At 44.9% G+C, this 8975-nt stretch overlaps 1 non-coding gene across 1 annotated transcript; it reads right to left on the reverse strand.

Moving 5' to 3' along the window:
• Positions 1–4393: 4393 nt before the first annotated feature.
• On the reverse strand, positions 4394–4465 carry TRNAT-UGU. Its single transcript has one exon. It is a non-coding gene; the product is annotated as a tRNA-Thr (tRNA).
• Positions 4466–8975: the final 4510 nt, after the last annotated feature.

Consider the following 8975-nt stretch of genomic DNA (forward strand, 5'->3'; position numbering starts at 1 on the left):
CAAGCTTAGACCTCGCTTGTCCTCAAGCGAAAGCCGAGCTTGATAATAATGACCACATAATTAGAGAGACACGTGTTGATAAAAGAATATGAACATGAGAGCATCATGAATATTAACATAACAATTTTTCATCATATAAGTTCTCTTAGACAAGTAACAATCTATCCACAAATATTGAAGTATGGAGCATAAACATTATTGACAACCAAAAACTATGTTGTTAGTCATTGACACAATTAAAATTCATCATATTTGAGAAAGATTCTATGTAAGAGCTTTTAGATTAGCAATTTCACATACTCAACCATCATTTAGTCTTCTATGATTGTTGACACTCAATGTATATTTGTGGAGCAAACGTTTCCATCAAACACATAGGAAGATAGGTGCCTTATTGTTTCCGCCTCCCAACTTATTTACCTCGAGGAAAGTAAACATAATGACTCATGATCACCTACATCCAACTTGATATATATATATATGGATCTTTCCCTAAAACATGATGCTTGCCACTAAAGAATCGATAGATTGGAATAGGGATAAACATTATTGACTCTTGCATAAAAGTAAATAAACGGAAGTAAAATATAGGACCTTCGTAGAGGGAAGAGAAGGTTGTCATGCGCTCTTTTAATTTGGGATGTGTAGACTCTTAATGTAAATGAACGCCACTTTATATTGCCCCTTGTGATAGCAACCTGTACTATGTAGTGTGTCACTTTTATTTAGTTGCCATCACAAGATCGTACAAAGCTTATTTCCCCTTACAATAAAAGATCATACATATTTAGGAGCAATTTTTATAGCTTTAGGCACCGATGACAACTTACTTGAAGGATCTTATTCAATCGATAGGTAGATATGGTGGAGTCTCATGGCAAGAAACACGGTTTAGAGGTTATGGATGCACAATTAGTATCTCCACTTAGTGCAAATTTCTAGGCTAGCAAAAGATCCTAGACAAGCACCACATGTTAAAGGATCCATTACAATATAACTTCTATGTGCATGGAAACAAACATAACTCATTACAATGTCTTCCTTGTCCAACATTATCTATCTGTTCATGTAGAAAATATTTGATGGGGCTTACAATCATAAAATATATCCAAGGTAGTGTATCCGTATGTGAAGCTCCTCTTCTCTTTCATAATTTTGCATGAATTGTATCAGTGACTAACACTATGTTTGTTAACTCCCAAGAACATTTATCAAGCATACTTATTTTTATTTGAACTCATTACTACTATTGGGATTAGCATATGATCTTTCTATTTCATTGTTGTGATTGATGTATTAGAGTAAAGCAAACAAATTCTACGGGGGTAGATAGATCACAAAGCAAACACTCTCAGCAAAACGATACTAGAGTTTTATTATTCTAGATCATGAAATAGCTAAGGATCGAACTAAGATAGATGATGATGTAAAAGTGTTGGTGATACGATATCAGGGCACCTCCTCCAAGCTTGGAACAAGCAAGGGGTGGTGCCCATACCCATGTACTCAAGTGTCCTTCCTCGATGATGGTGGTGATGGTGTAGTAGGCTTTTCCTTCGTCTTCCATGGCATAGGGTCCCTGTTGAAGAATGAAGAAGGTGTCTCTCGAACCCTAAAATTTGCAACTATGCTCATCCTCTTGAAACAAGATTCATACTCATAGTTTTCGTTTTGTATATCGTAGATTTGAGAAGGTCTAGGGACCTCTCATGAAGCTTCAAGATCATCTCTACAATGTCCTTGTCGTCCATCTTGTGTTGACGAATAAAATTTGTGCTCAAGGAGTTATTAGTGCTAAGTCCACGCTCCACCATCCCTTGGCACTTGAATATCTCTTGTTCCATTGTTGCAAGCCTGGCCTTCTTGCTTCCTCCTTCTTCGGTCCTTGAATGTCCAGGATGTGAAGCACCCATCACGCATCTCAATGGTTTGAGGGTGTTTCATCACCTCCGGAAGGTAGGGGTTGATGACCTTCTCGTAGAACTTGTCCTTGGACGAGCTTGGCGTAGTGTTCAAGAACATGCAGTTATAAAAATGCCAATGATATAGAGATGTGAAACCTCTATGAAAGAAGAACCAACAAGAACTCCAACATCGAAAACATCATAGAAGATGCACATGAACTCCGTTTTCGATGAACTCGAGCTTGTCATGAAGATGACCATAATCACAAAAACCAACATAGAGAAAAACCAACCAAGAACCAGGAAAGATGATGATGCCAAGAATGGAATGGTTTGAGCTCTCAACGTACGATACGATCAAGCTACTCACTTGAGAGCCCCCCTTGATAGCACGACAATACATCCTATAACCTGGTTTCCAACTAATACACGGAGACTAGTAAAATAGAAAACCTATTAAGGACAAACCTTTGTCTTGCTCATAGTCCACTTGAGCTATATGATGAAGATGTTGTCCTCCTCAAGATGGACCACCTTTCTTGATTGCGTCGGCTTGATGAAGACTAGTAGATTGATCCTCCATACTCCACTATGGGAGAGCCACTCTTCAGCACATCTTCATAAGTCCATTGCCACCACAATGGACGGCAAGCTTCAAGCATGATCTCATCATGATGCTCCACTTGAACTTGCACACCACAATCTTGATGACGATCACCACTTGATGTCATCCTCCATGGGTCATATTAGATCTCCCGCTTGACGCAAGCCCCTTTAATGTACCTAACCCCACATAGAACTCTCACCAGACCATGGGTTAGTACACAAAGTGTAATGGACAATTCTTACCATACCATTAGATCACTTGATCCCTTTCGGTACATCTTGTACGCTTTGTGTGTTGATCAACTTGATCCAGTCTTTGACTTAGTCTTGATTAACCTTGTGCCTTTATGACCGATCTTTGGGTAAGACCTTGAATACCACTTTGGTCATCATATAAACTCCTTGAAACCAACATATGGACTTCAAGAAGTTCCTATGGACAAATCCTTCGGATATAACTCAAGGCAACCATTAGTCCATAGGGAGTGCCATCAATTACCAAAACCACATATGTAGAAATATGCTCTAACAGTATTTTTGTTGATGCACTCGGATAAAATCTTCAAACGTCCTTGCATTCTGCTCTAGAAGTTGGGTAGGATCACCATGCTCTTCAATTTGAGACCTGTGTAAACCCCGTCATCCTCATCCTCCACAATTATTTTGCGCATGATCACACAAAAATTCATTACCTACCACAACCTTTCTAGACCCCATTAATTAGCAAGTCAACGAACAACAGCAAAACAGTCTAGAAGCACTCCAGATGCTCTCTTCACATCATTTCTAACACCTTGTCTTTGGGAAAAGCGAGCTCTTCTCTTAGTATTTGGCTCAAAGATGGTCTTGACAAAGGTTACCCAAAGAGGATAGATATCATTAACTACATAGTAGCCCATGTGGTAGTCACGTCCATTGCTGGTTTAGTTGCATGGATGAGTATGTCCCATAGTCAACCTAGCAAGACCACAATAGCACGTTGATGTCATTGTGAGACGAGGAAATGCCAAAGAAATACTGCTAAATCTAGAGGTCTTGTGATCAACTGCTTCAAGAAAGATGATAACCTTCCCAACACGACCTTGATATTGCACTTCTTTAACATATGGCAGTTCTTTAATTTCTAGTGCATGCAATCAAGGAATCCGAGCATGCCTAGCCATCCTCTTGCTTCCGAAAATGTCACGAGCCTTTTAGTGTGTGCGGTAGTTGGTTCTCCCAAGCACTACGGTCCAAACACCATGACCACCGCAGTGGCAAACCTTATCATGACATCTCCACACGTGCATTTACACATGCATAGATACTCGTCCCACGAATCTACGACCATGCCATAGACAAGCATTCTTAATGCACACATTCACTTCTGGTAACCGTAGAATTCAATTCTTCCACTCTCGTTCCAAATGTTACATTTTTCTGTTGACACACCAACTGCCACATGTACATATATGTTTTTCTCCATCTTCATTGATGGCCTTGCAAAAATAAGGTTCTTTTTTAGGTTAGCCCAACATACATCTTCTTGGATTGTATTTTTCTTTCCTAGAACATCCTGCATTATATTTTTCTTTCCTAGAACATCTTGGATTATATATTTTTCGTTTGTAAATCATGGACATTTTTAGCCAAATCTTGGATTGGGTGGAGGAATGGGTTAGACCGGGCCGCACTCTACGGTCCAAGGCTTGGAAAAGAATAAACAGCGGCAGTTGATCCGTTGCACATGGCCCGATCTAGGCCCGAATCATGTAAGGCGGGCTCAATGGGCTGCTTCCTAGCGAGCCTGTACTGTAGAGAAGGGGCAAAGTTCTCACTTTCTGACCCATAAAAAAAAGTTTTTTCTATAGGGGAAAGGAAAAAGTGTGAAAAAAATTAAACAATGCCCCCATGCAGGATCGAACTACAGACCTTCAGTTTACAAGACTGACGCTCTACCACTGAGCTATACGGGCTATTTTGCGGACTTTTCATAGCAAGAGATACCCATCATCCATTGCACATTTCCACAGGTCGGCAGCTCGACACAGACAATACCATCTTACCATACATAGTCTAAACGTTGGACTAGGGAACGTTGTTGTGTAACCAAAATCACGGCGCCTTCGAAATGAAATGAAAAAAAAAACATCGGATCAGTGCGGCACAGCAGAGTGGTCCTGCGTGCGTGCCCTCCCTCCCTCGTCTCTCGGAAAGGCCCTGGAGCAACTTGTTGTTTGGAGCTCCCATGCATGCATGCATGCATGCATAGGAGTATCTTGCATTGCATGTGACTGACAGCCTCCACTCTCATCCCGTGTCATGATTAACAAACACGGTGGGGGCTCCTCCGCTCTGCGCCGCTGCGGGGCAGCGGAACGCAGCTCGGTCGACAAATCTCGCCCCTTCCGTCCGTCTCGCCAGATCCAGATCCGCGTCGGCAATGTAATCAATCAAGCTTGACACAAGCAATTTTTTTTTCTTTTGATATGCAAATTGCGAATCATATACATTTAGAGCAACTTCAACTGGACGATCCATTTCGTCCGTCGTGACACGGATATAAAAGCTGACTCAACGCGTCGACCCAAACAGACGCGCGTCCGGTTTTCGTTCGCGGGTGATCCATTTACGATCCATTTTTGAGCCGGATTTGCGTCGGCGCGGACACACAACGGACGCGCGCACGCTCGCCTTCTCCTTCCCTGCGTTCGTTGGTCGGTGGCACATTGGCCTCCCCTCATCCAACCCTCGTCCGCCTCCTTCGTCGCCGACGCCCTTGTCCATTTTTTCCGGCGACTCTGTCAGCTCTGTCGACGCCTCCACATCCGCCCAGCAATGTCGTCCACTCCAACGTCGCCCGCCGTCGCCGTCTTTCCGCCAGGGAGCCGTTTGCTTCCCATTCCGCGCCCCCACCACACAGCCCGCCCCGACCAAGAAGTCGCCTCGCTGTCCGACCAGATCCTCACTGGCACGCTCGTTGGACACTAGCCCACTCGTCGGACGCCGGCAGGGCAACTAGCTGGTCCGTGCGCGCCGCGACTCCCTTCGCCGGCCGTCTCCTTCGTCGACGCTGCAAGCTGTTCGGCAGTTTGCCAAAGTATAAAATGTACTCCGCGTGACGAGTTTTTTTTCTTCACAATTTTCCTTTGCGACTCCGACGATTCGTCATTCGATGACGAGGAGGAGTTATTGGGTGCCGTGTTGGTCCATTGTCACCTCAACAACCAGCGACCATTGTTCCGTGAATTCATTCCGGGCCACCTTCCGACGTTGAATCGCAACCGAGAGAGCGGACATTTTCTTTTTTGGAAGGACTACTTTGATACAACAAATCCGTTGTTCAAACATAAAAATGTTCATCCAATTTCATCAAGACGTGCGTGATTGTAAAACTCACGTGTAACTGTAAAATGATTTGATTGAGCATATGTGGGCTCATGCTGTCAATCAACAGATTTATCTTTTTTATTCGTTTGCAAAACTATGTGAGAACTATGTGAAGCATTTTTATTTTTATCCGGCTTGGAATAACTATGCTATTTTATGTTATTCGGTCCAAATTATGTTATTCGATTAAAATTATGTAAATTCATGCAAAATAGAACGGTCAGCGGTTACGCCGACACATATGGATCGACGTGTTGTCGATTCATATCTAAAACAGGCCGGACGCCAAACGGACGGACGCCCGATCCAAACGAATAAAAAAAAGAACGAAATCACTGTGAACAGAAATATGCGAACGGAGGAAGAGAGCGAAAAATGACCAGCACCTAGGAGGCGGAGGCTAGGACGTACTGTAGGTGGTGGCTGACGGGAAAACTAAACAAGCCATGATTCCCAGCTGGGCTGAGCGGCCATTGTAAAACACGTAGCCATCCATGCAATCCACATCAAGCCCCACGGTTAAGCTAAACCTAACAAACTGAACGGGGCCATCAAGGGCAGCGCGGACGGGCGTATGGTGCGGGAGAGCGACGTGCGGGCTCTCCGATTGGTCGTTAGGCCATCCGTCCCCCCACCCCCACGGCGGCATGTGTGTCCTCCGCTCCGGAATTCCGTTTCTAGATTTTTCCTCGGCTTCGCGGGGGAAGCGGGCGCTCAGTTTCACCCTGCTTTGCGGCGACGGGCGCCGAATCGGAAACGACCGCGAGGAAAAAACCCGTGCGCGCGGCGGCCGCACCCGCACGGAAGGAAATTAAGGCGCATACGCAGCGCACGGTTGCAACCCGTACGCGTGGACTAGTGGTTCCCCCCGCCAATCGACGTGCCGCGGCCGCTACTTTTTCTTTCTTCCTTCTCGTTGCTTCTTATAACTTTTTAATGCTCCTACACATCCATCGGCGTATGTCTATAGCAAACATTCGTCGTCTAAGGATGGTCCGATCTACGCGTAGCCGTCCGATCCGTTTCGATCGGACACCCCATAATTCCTGAAACGACGATTGAGTTGCAAAAACATTTGCTTTGTTGCAAAAAATAAATTTTGGATCCATTAATTCATGTAACAATGGTCGAGTTGCAAAAATATTCGGTTTGTTGCAAAAAATAAATTTTGGACCCGTTAATTCATGTAACAATTGTCGAGTCCCACAAACAATTTGCTTTGTTACAGAATTTTTTTTCTCTTCATCTTTCTGCAACATAGGTATTTTTACGAAAGAAATTTTTACAACAAAGATCATGTTTTGAAAACTTTTGCAACAAAGGTTAGGTTGCAGAAAAATTTACAACGTTCATGACGTGGCTGGCGGCAGCCGGATGGCCGACCGGCGTCGGGGGCGAGCAGTTGGCGGTGTGAGGGGGTGGGGGGAGGGGACAGCCCCAGCATCAGGGGCGGTGGCGCGGCTGGCAGCAGGGTGCGGATGGCCGACCGACGTCGGGGCAAGCGGCTGGTGGCGCGGGGGGTGGGGAAGGATGGAGGCAGGGGAGGGCCGGCAGCGCCGCCGATGAGCGTCGAACCTCCGACCTACGGATCTGTCGGTTGTCCCTCGCTACGCACCACGTGTCGATTGAAGGAGGTGGCGGATGTACCCCGTTCGATGTGCCGGTTAGGGATATACTTTTTTTTATTATGCTAATCAGGAGCTCTGATGATGTGTAGTAAATCCGTTGGTAGAGCGGGCAGGCGCAGCGGTGCATGGTCCCGGAAGGGAGCACGAAAGGAGGCACGTCCCAAATACCCCAAATGCAAGTCCCATTCCTTCCACGTTGGCGGGCAGGCCACATAGAGTAGCATCTATCGTGCACACACTGCAGGCATGCATGACCGGCCACCGTAACCATAATTGAAGAAGCTCTTGCATCATCGCGTGATGTGCCTTGCTTAGCTGGAAGGAACTTGATATAATATCTGCCAAGCCAAGCAACGAGATCAGATCAATCATGGTTGGCACTTGGCAGGAACCACTCCACGCAACAGGGAGGAGGCCCCCTCCCTCTCCGTGCTGTGCTGCCCGATTAAACAGCATCCAAAGCTAGACCTGTAAATAGTACCTCCATTTGCGGTGGCTCGATCGGGCGTTCTCAGAAATTCGGTTGTGTGCAACTTGGGTTTTCATCTGTTTTTCATCAACCACCGGCCGGAGCTCTAGCACAAGAAAGACCGGTTTTTCATCAACCATCGGAGCTCTAGCACAAGAAAGACCGGCGCATGCATGAATGCCTCGCGGCTTTCTGTAGGACGATGAGGTTTGTACACACATTATTTTGTGAGGGTGAGGGTGTATCGGCTTCTCGTGGGTTTGTTATGGTCGACATGTCCCATGTGTAGTTAGGCAAGCCATTTTATTAGACCAACAAACCCGAGGACAGACGTTTGGCTCTCGGATTTCATGAAGGCATTTTTTTTAAAGAAAGCCAAAATTAAAACTTTTCGGCTTTATTTTTTTAGAAAAACTTATGCAAGTAAAAAAAATGTTATGTGTGTGTGTAAAATTTCAGGGTAGAAAACGTTAAATTGCGAGCTATACAAAAAAGAAAAGTTCATGGCCTCAGGAAATAAATAGCATCATGTGTTAAAAAGGCTCAGATTTGTCTCTTTTTCACAACCTTTGTTCAACGTATTTTGCCTCGAAAATTTGCACACATGTATGTTATGCCGTCACGTATATGTATATTTGTATTTTTTTAGATTTTCTAAAACATAGAAAATATGAAATTTGATGAAATTCGATTTTTTGAAAATCGAGCTCCATAGAGCTCGGCCTCCAAAGACAATATTTGAGCGAACCCTACTTATTTAGTCTTAGGCGTACCATCGTCGGCTCGTCTTCAAGTGATATCTTGCTAGTCTGGTATTTTCGGTAATAAGGAGGATTCCCGAAAAAATATGAAACTTTTGCATTTTTGCTTGAAGTAAGTCGCCTAATTTTGAATTCACGCAAGTTTATTCGTAGTTCGGGGGAGGAAGCAGGCGGCAGGGCATAGCATTGAGGTCGTCGATGGTGGCGCCGGGGCGAGCGGTAGTAAGGCCTGGAGGCG

This window comes from Hordeum vulgare, chromosome 4H (assembly GCF_904849725.1).
Source record: "Hordeum vulgare subsp. vulgare chromosome 4H, MorexV3_pseudomolecules_assembly, whole genome shotgun sequence".
In the NCBI taxonomy this organism is placed as follows: Eukaryota; Viridiplantae; Streptophyta; class Magnoliopsida; order Poales; family Poaceae; genus Hordeum; species Hordeum vulgare.